This window comes from Electrophorus electricus, unplaced genomic scaffold (assembly GCF_041902795.1).
Source record: "Electrophorus electricus isolate QZ-2024a unplaced genomic scaffold, ASM4190279v1 Scaffold42, whole genome shotgun sequence".
NCBI classification, from domain to species: Eukaryota; Metazoa; Chordata; class Actinopteri; order Gymnotiformes; family Gymnotidae; genus Electrophorus; species Electrophorus electricus.
The window spans coordinates 241,679-251,351 of record NW_027658714.1 but is presented as its reverse complement, the minus strand read 5'-3'; the positions used below and the strand labels follow the sequence as shown (position 1 = coordinate 251,351).

General features: G+C 41.0%; 1 non-coding gene across 1 annotated transcript; it reads left to right on the top strand.

The window, feature by feature from the left end:
• The first annotated feature begins 8,372 nt into the window (after nucleotides 1–8,372).
• Nucleotides 8,373–8,446, top strand: trnai-aau (transfer RNA isoleucine (anticodon AAU)). The gene has a single exon. It is a non-coding gene; the product is annotated as a tRNA-Ile (tRNA).
• The last annotated feature ends 1,227 nt before the right edge of the window (nucleotides 8,447–9,673 follow it).

Below are 9,673 nucleotides of genomic sequence, written 5' to 3'. Positions count from 1 at the left end.
GAAAAAGCAGTTTCAGCCAGCGGGAATACCCAGAAGAAAGGTCTCTTTATCGGTGAGAGCACGCGTGTGGGTTTCCCAGGTGGGGGTAGAGAAAGGGAAGTCCAAACTCACCATATGCTAGTGGGCAGTCTGCAGGAAAGAGCCCAGGGTAGAATGTACTGGGTCCTGTGGGCTGGACGGAGTACTGCTGGGGATATCCCACGTAGGGAAGGCCACTGTGGTGATACTGAGAATGAAACAGAACAGCAGAGGTAAAGGGCCTAGCACCAGACATGGCCATTCATATAGGACACTCCTAAAAGAGATATTCGAAGCAGTAAACAAACAAAAAATACAAAAACATTTAGTTTTTACACTGAAAAAAAACTAAACTAGAACTTCTCATTTCTGCTTCCAAGATAAAACATATTTTTATCTACACATTTTAGGAGCAGTTTATTTATTGCTGGCCAACCTGTTTATAGACAGATTTTCAACCCATTTGCTACACTGTGTACATATTTGCACAGGCGCTTTTCTCTGCTCTGGGTACCTGAGGCACGTAGTACTGGAGTACGTAGTACTGGCCGGTCTGGGATGAGGTGAAGGGCATGGGTGTCAGGAACATCATGATGGGCTGGCTGGACACGGGTCGAAAGGAAGCGCTGTTAATTGGAATGGCAGGCTGGGCTGTCTGCATCTGAGGGATCTGGAAAAGCTGGGAGAGGAGAGGAGTGGAGAGTGAGGGTCACAGAGCAGCGTGGCGTATGCCGCAGCAGCCGGCTCAGACGCTCGGAGTGAAGACTTTAGTCAAGAGTTGAGTCGTGGACTCTACAGCAGTTGTACTGGGAATGTTGAGGAGATACATACATAAAAAAAAAAAAAGTTTAAAATTTAAGGGATTTTGAATGTCCTATTATGCTAGGCATGCAAGATACAAAAAGAAAACCTTTCAAGAGTCTGTTTCACATGAATGGCACTAATACAAGGGTGACTGAACTAGCATGAAAAATTAAACAATTACAATGACGGATGCAGCTAATTAGCCATGATTGCAGGAGAGGGGATATATATGTAAAAGACAACTTATCTTGAATGTAAATTTGTACCGATAACCTGAGTCTATCAAAGCCAATGCTGACAAAATATGACATGAGCTAGAATTCAGAATGTGACAAACCCCCATCCCAGTTGGCTTTGATGCTCAGAATGGGAACATAGTGAGGGAATTCCTTCTACATGAGAAACAGTAAAATGAGCCTAAGAGGTGATTCTCACATACTGTCTCCCACCGAGCTGTTGCCATCTTAACATTTTCTGGACATAAAATCCTCCCTCCAGCAGTTATGCAGGCAGGCAGAAATGAACCTTTGTATGGGCTCCTGGGTAATGGAGCAGCCATACCATGTCCAAAACAGATTATTAAAAAGCACTGGAGTCCAAAGGAAATAAAGAGAAACAGACTAAAAAAGACTAAACATAAAAGACTAAACATAGGTGCTGGCATCCTCCGAACTGGGGAGCAGAGTGGAGCGCAGGTGCACCACTGAGCTACTGGAATGTCTTTCAATGCATTTTTTGAAGACTGCAAAATTACCTGAATGGATCTCAATCCTCCCTTGAATATTGAAGCAGGAACGAGAGAGAAGCTAGTGGAAGAACGCACTAATGGGTGTGGAGGGTCAGAGAGACTGTAACACGCTCACATACACTGGCACACACAATTTAAACAAATCTTTAAACAAATTTAAACCAAAACAAGTTTGTTTGTTTTTTTTAAATGACGGAATTGAACACTGTTGTTACAGTGGAATTGTGAGGTCAGAGGCAGAGCAAATGTGTTCCACTAACCTTCCTGGCCCTTTAAGTGCACTACTGCAGATAGACTGAAAACAAATTTCACCTAAATAAAATCACACTGCAACACTGAAAACATAAACACAGACAAGCACTGAATGAGTGGTAAAGGGCATTAAAGCCTAAGTATTACATGGAGATCACCGCTCACATTTTCAATTCTTTCCTTTGACAAAACAACTCACATCAACAGCCAAGGCACTGCACTGCCTTTCTAAAAGGAGATGGCAGATGGCACTATCAATTAGCTTCACTCAAAAATGGGAGAAAACAAGGAATGCGGCATGTTATGCGCTCGTGCACATAGTTCGGTCACACGTCTCTGCTATGGTCTTCCAACGTACACTGCCCTTGATATGAGGCAATATGGCCACCTACTGTAAGCTCAACCTTGGGTCACGATATCATGCAGAGCCTTCATAATACCCTATGCTTCTGTGCATGTGCTAGTCGGATTCAAGCTCAAATATCGTCTCTCTCAGCTAGCACAGCCCGGCCTCATCTGTCTACAAAACTTCCAAGAGGTCTCCGGTACACTAGACAAATGTTGCTGTTTTGTATTCACAGAGAACATTTATCCAAGTATGTGTACTATTCAAAAAGCTGGGATGCGGCTGGGAGACAGGAATCCATCTGCCTCTGAGATTGATGTGTGAGTTGGGGAGGGGAGTGCAGTGGCTAGAACACTAAACTTGGCGAGGTTTTACCACAGGCACACAGAGGAGCATGCAGCATACAGTGGGAGGTGCTGCGCTGCGGCGGCGGACATTAGCTGCTGGTGGGCAGGATGAGAGAGCAAACTGGGGGTGGAGGAGGGTGGGGGGAGCCAGTCAGAGACTGTGGGGGCAGGATGCGTGCAGACGCATGTCACATGCTGCAGGAATCTGGGCCATGTTGCTGACAAGTTCATTGAATGTTTTGAAGCCAACTACAGCACATGCATGTCTGTGTTGTATCTGGGCTTGGTGTAGTAGGGTCAAGGAAGACTTATTTTTAGCTGAAGATGTGTTTCAATAGCAACACACCTGCAGATAACCATATTTACTGCTAAACTTTGGCTGACATCTCAAGTGAGGCGCACTTCATACAGAATGAATACAAGAGTTAATTTACTGTCTTGTGCAGTTCAATATAACAAGCTCATGGTTCATTGCAGGTGGAGCCACCGTCCTTGTTGATTGAAAACCTTAAGAAGCAGAAGCAACAGTCCTATTCCAAGCTAGAGAAAAAAGGCACAGGACTCTCACACAGCAGACTCTGAAATGGAGGATCTCTCACATTAAGGTATGGCTATGCAGCCTTGAATTTTTATCTCCAGACATTCTTGTGTGGTTCCTAGATTTTTCCCACATTCCAGTCCTTTTCTCAAGTACACTTTAAATAGAAAATAAAGTAATTAATTGAAGGGAATAGCCGGTGCCATCTTTATTCTGAGCTCAATGTTGCATACAGACGAGGTATTGACCACAGAATGTCTAACAGTCTCAGGTGGGTTCAATATTTATACATTTTCATCAAGTTACAAAACCATTTTTTTTTTAAATTGTACCTTTAGGTGGTATCCTGGCCTCAATCCTGGACTTGCCACAGAGGCCATATTTGGTCATTCTCACTTCCTGCTTACTTCTGAAGCCTAATTTGGTCTTTTACAATTCCTGCCATCATATTATTACATTAATAATTTCATTTTATTACCTCACTTGAGTACACCTCTAGCTGGATATTGAACCACTTGGTTGTAATCCTAAATGAATCATGAATGATACAATCAAAGGATCACTGCTTGAAGCCAAGCAAAAAAGTTTGATTTTTCACATTCACAGACATGAAGAACCAGCAGGACGAATCAAGACTCATGTGAACTGTGTGGGAAAGTAGACTTTGCACATACTGTAGAACAAAACCGCTTTGATGAAGTTGTAAGCAAAGAGCTATTAAGAACATAAGCCTGTGTAAATCCTGATAAGCAATTGTAGTTCAGAAGTGTTTGAATATGTGTATTGTTTGTTTGTATTTTCACAGGCCAAAAACAAGTACTGATTAGCAAGATTTACTACCTCCCAGTACACCATTTCTTTTTACTGCCTGAGTAGATGTTGATGGAAGTCAAAAGGCCAACAGAAGCAACAGCCATCTGGTGGTTGCTTCCAGACTACCAGATCAGCTTGATATTCTCTATTGCCTCTCTCTGGCAGAATACCCACCAGGTCATTCCACATTTGCATAGTGTTGGTGATGCTCTTTGCTTTGGCTTCAGTGTCACTTTGGTGGGCTTCTTTGGGTGGGATGATTCCCCCGATGAGAGTGTGCGGGCTGTTGTGGAGAGAGGATGTGTCTCCAGAGTCACATCCAGACCCACATATGGCCAGCGCAACCAGAAAAGCACAGGTGAGGAAGGCAAGGCTTCTGAGAGCTACCAGCCAAGCAGGTGTGGACAGAAAAGAGGTGCTCTGTAGCAAAGAGAAAGGAAGCTGATTGCTTGGTATGTAAAAGGACAGAAACCTGGAAGCTGGTGTGGATAGTATGAAACCCACCAAAAATGAAAACAACAGCTTCATTTGGAAAGAAAACAAAACAAAAAAAACAAAAAAAACCCCACAAAATGCAGCAAGAGAGAACAGGTCTTTGCTTATCTTAGATAAATCAATGTTTGAAATAATCAATGCTTTAAAAAGCATGGTAGCCAGGAACAAAAAAGTAACCAAAAGTATTCAAGTATCCATTTTTTTATATCAATTTTTATCTCTGACAAGGAAGATGTGGAGGGGAACCTGGGAGCCTGTTGGACAGGGTAATGAACTGGATTGCAGGCTCAAACACTGTATGCACTTTTATATGCACTTGAAGGACAGTGTTCACTACCAGTTCCGTGTATGCCTTTTTTTCTATCGTCACTTTGCATCAACTGGGAAGGAGCAACTGTCATTCACACCCAACAGGAATGCAGCTAGATGTGATCTTGAGAATTCTTGGCTATAGAATCGCCAAAAACTATCTTAAGCACTTTAGCACCATTCTAAGACAACCATTGACAATAATTACTCACCTTAATGAATTCTTTGTCTGCATCTTGGCTGCATCTGAGCTGGTGGTTGAAAAGCAGGGCCCGCAGCTGTCGGTTCTGGTGCTGGATGTCATACTGCTTAGCTGTCTGACAGGCCCGCACAACTCGTAGGTCTGTTCAAGGTGGCACTTGTACACCTCAATTTCCATCGTAATTGTCCTGTACAACCAACAAAAAATTTGACAGAAGTTAAAAAACAGCAGAACGGTTTGTTACAACTGGAAAAAAATAAATAAGAAAATATTGTTTGTTGTTGTACATGAAAGTCAGAGAGCCATGAGGATAAGCCCTCTTGTCCAAAGTTCTGATCAGCAGTTATGACCTCCTAACACTGCAATCAAAATGCACGGGCAAAAGATGCATTACTGAAAAAACACTCTGCAGATCTGGATTTCATGTCACCACAGTCAAAGTTGAAGGCTTTGTTCGGTGAAAAGAAAACAAATGTATCAAAGTTGACGTTATACTCAGTAAGAACTCAGTACAGTAAGAAACTGCAAAATACTCAGAAAACTCTGTGCATGAGTCAGTGGCTCAATAGTCCAACTAAAATCAGCCAGGACCACAGTTTAGTTGGGTTAAACATGAGTCAACTAAATCCTTAGTCAGAGAATGATATTCTGTCTTTGCTGCTTACATGATCAGCTTCTTTCAAATAGCCATGTAAACTTACTTATTTAGGAATAATATCAAACTACATGTGGGCCATCAGATCCTGTTTGCCCTTGAAGACCCACTCACAATCTTTGCCCAAGTCCAGCACTGGACATGCATTACCTTGCACAGTTTCACAGCTCTGGCACTGCAATCAACAATGCATACGTCTTAACTAAGAAGGCAACAGTTCAAATGGAAAACCTACTTCCTCTCTGGGAGTGAAGGAAGCCAGCTGCTTGATCTTCAGTGTCTGGTTGAGTCTTGGATGCATCAAGCACAGGGACACCAGCTGATACCCCATGGTTGAGGTGCTCCATATATTGTGCAAGGATCGGTTCGTTATAATCACCATTCTGCATTTTTTAACAGCAGCAACAGCATAAAATGGTTCAGGTAAGGGTGCATCATTGGAAGACTTTCACTAAAATATGTCCTCACCATGTCTCAAATACAGCAATACCTCTTAGAAGCCATTGTACTGCACACAGAATGGACAGTCTCAGCAGTTTCTGTTCTCATATGGAACCTCAGTGTTTTGATTACAGAACCAGCAATTCACAATGACATGAACTGGTTTCTTCCCATTGAATAGGGAGTTTATATATATAACTGAATTTGATCAAACTATAGCAATGATTGTGAGCAAGGAGCTTTCATTTTACAGCCTAAAAATGAAAGTGGCAAATAAATGTATGTTACAAATAAACCAAACTTGAAACGTTATATGAATAGCTTCATGTTGAATATACACAGTTAATCAGTCATTACAAACTACATTCTATTAATACAGAATGTTTATGAAAGTTAATTTAATCTAATTAACAATAAATGAACAGTCGAATATTGTAGTTCAAACAGTCCGATAGCTGTAGTAATGGCTTAACTCATTTTGCTTATTTAGAGAGAACGATACATTTGAAAACCCACAGGTTTGTGAATTTGGGTCTCTAAATCATACAAAAGTAGGTTTTCTATTGCTGAACAGTTAGCTAGCTAACAAACTACCAGCACCTAAACGATCAAAGTTGAAAGCTGAACAATGAAATGGTTCCACAAGGAATGGTTTATAGCCCCGAGTTTCACACTCGCTGACCTCAACTGTTAGCTAGCTAACTAGCGTATCGCTGTGATAAAGCGATACAATCTTTAGCAATGAGGACATGAATAAAGTATCCTTTACAATTTTCACAATATTGTGAAATTTAATTTGCTGGCATTGGAGGTTATTAAATATTCACAATATCAATAATAATTCCTTGGCTCACAGAATCAGACATTACATTTTTGCTGTTATGGCAGCTGTTATAAAGATCATATTTATACAGAACCCTGTTCAGTTAGTGCTAGTATTGAGGAACCATTGCATAACTAATAGCGGTACAGAGACAGAAACATCATGTGTTCAGATGAATAACTGGATGTGTGTGAGACAGTCTGTGAGAGGTTTGCATTTGTGTGTTGCATGACTATGAGTGGGAAAACCATATAAAGGTAAAAACATTACCTCTGCAACAAGGATCTCTTCTATTTGAAAGAAAGGTTTAAGTTAGACACAGTCTCAACAGAGTAAGTTAAATCTGTCTGTGTTAAGACCAGTTGACATATCAGTGGTTTATCACTGATTATGTCTGCCACTGAGATACCACAAATTAAGCTTTCCAGATTCCAAGACATACAGTTGTGCAGTGTGAGCCATACATCAATTTGAAAACTTCAAAAGTCACGTAACGTGTGCATGGCATAAGCGTATTAGCAGGTCCCGAAAACATTTGCTATCAGAAAGGATTTCATCATAGAAAAAAAACTACAAATTCTAGACTTGAGAATGTGAGCATCAATCCCACTAACACTCACATACTAAAAGAGCACTCTACCACTTGACCTAGTTCTCCTAGAGTGGGACTTGTTTGCAGATCGGACAAAAGCTGAAGACACAGTGGAATGGCAATTCTCTAGGAGATCATACCAAATCCTGCATCCACCCTAAATATTTCATCTAGCTGTGAAGTCAAAAAAGCTTATTCCTGAAATGATAGGAATAGTTCTTGCAGATTCTGATATGCTATGCAAACACTATAAAATGTGAGCTATGTTAGATCTGGCAGCCATTGGCTCTAACTGTCTCTTTTTATTGAGTTAAGCAATGCTTACAGAATAACTTTCTATGGCTTCAAATACTTCCAAGAATTAAACCTTGCAGAGCTCTGTAGCTAGACACATTGTCTCTGTAGGTTTGACATGTTCATTTGACAAACTAGCTAAAATAGCATCTTTTGGTTTGAATAAATTGCCCCTTAGACCCAGACAAAAAATTGCTCAAAATCTTTCTGCTTATTCATGCAGCAATGACACAGATTTCCAAAGAAAGAGGACGTATGGTTAAAGCTAGAAAAAAATGCCTACTCTGTGCTCAGGCAGAAAATCTGATATTTTAAATATGTCCCTAAAAGGTTTATATTCCTTGGCTCACAGAATCAGACATTACATTTTTGTTGTTATGGCAGATTTCATGGTGTAATAGACAGCACTATGTAACTCGCAGCAATAAAGCTCAGTGGACTTTGCAATTGATGATTTCGTCACTGTGTACAACTGCACTGAATTGCTCTTTAACAAAAGCTTGTCCACATTTGCTTTTGAAGTTTAATTCAAAAGTTGGCTACAGAATAACCATTTGTCAGAGGGAACAATAAGTGTCAACTTTCACCTATGCTCGGTCGAAAAAGTGGCCGTAATCTCGTTGACACCAAGTCTACAATTTCATGGAAAGGTTCCCTTCAGTGCTGCACCAAAAACTGCGAAATGAACGGAGAAAGGCCGATTAGCCCAGTTGGTCAGAGCGTGGTGCTAATAACGCCAAGGTCATGGGTTCGATCCCCATATGGGCCATGTGGGTTTTGTTTGATGAATGACCCCTTGTCAACAAACCACCTGTTTGAACTTGTGTTGCTTATAACATTGCTTGTAAATCACAATCTGCTAAGACATGTTCCAAGTACATGAGAGTGTGTTCTTGATTACAAAACTTTACCCATGGATTTGTGCTTGTTTACAAATCTTGGACAATGCAGAGAAAAGTATGAAATCAGAGGGACTCTGGCATTAGTGTAAGGCTCTCGATCGCTGTGTGAATAGGTCAAAGAAGCAATTCCAGAGGCATGCAGACAACCTGCATCCTCCCCATCAAATTATAGCCAGTTAGGTGTCTGGCAGTGCCAGGGAGTTCAAATCCTTTAGTCTGAAATGTGTTGGGATATGATTATGCCTGCCACTGAGGTCTGACAGCTCCACAGTTGCCTTGTGAAAAGAATACAGTATAGACCGGCACCCACATACATTACTGTACACATCAGAGATCAGCGCAGGAATATCAGTTTGTAAACCCGCCAAATCTGCCCCCACAGGCTCCCTGAGTTCTACTAATCGCTCCAACACCTTGTTTCAACCTCAGTTTCTTTTTTTTTGAAGTGCATGAGGCAGCTTCAGCTATTTCCACAGGCAATCATATTAGATGTGCCATCAGTAACCAGACATGTGACTTTATTTTATTCCCCATTGTTCCATAAGAGAGGATTTCACACAGGCCAAATTTTCAGCCGTATGCGCCTGCAGGAATTTCACAACACCAAGTAGTGTAGACTTCAGAAATGTGTTGTCATCTATAAAATGGCAGGTCACAGCCAAGAAGGCATCCACATTAAGAGATGTCCACATATCTGCTGACAAACTCATTGCAGGAATTTTCTGGACCTCAGCTTTGGCCTTCTCTTTCTCTTATTGACATTTGGCCTCAACCATGGCCTTTACAGTCTAAAGGGAAGGAAGAAAATAATTATATATATTTTTAATACTACTCTCATAATGTATCCATGTCACCACACATACCTTCCTAGTTAGGAGAATATAAGTTGAATCCAATTTTGCTACCAAGTCCCTGAAGCTTTTATCCTCAACTATGCTAAATGGCTGTGTGTCTCTAACTATCATGGGGACCAAAGCCTCATCCAGGTCTTCCTTTCTGGTCACTGCTTTGTAAAGATTAGATTATACTTTGTCACCAAAAAATATAGTACTCACCAATGAAATTCACTTTATAATCCAATCCAAACTGCAAAT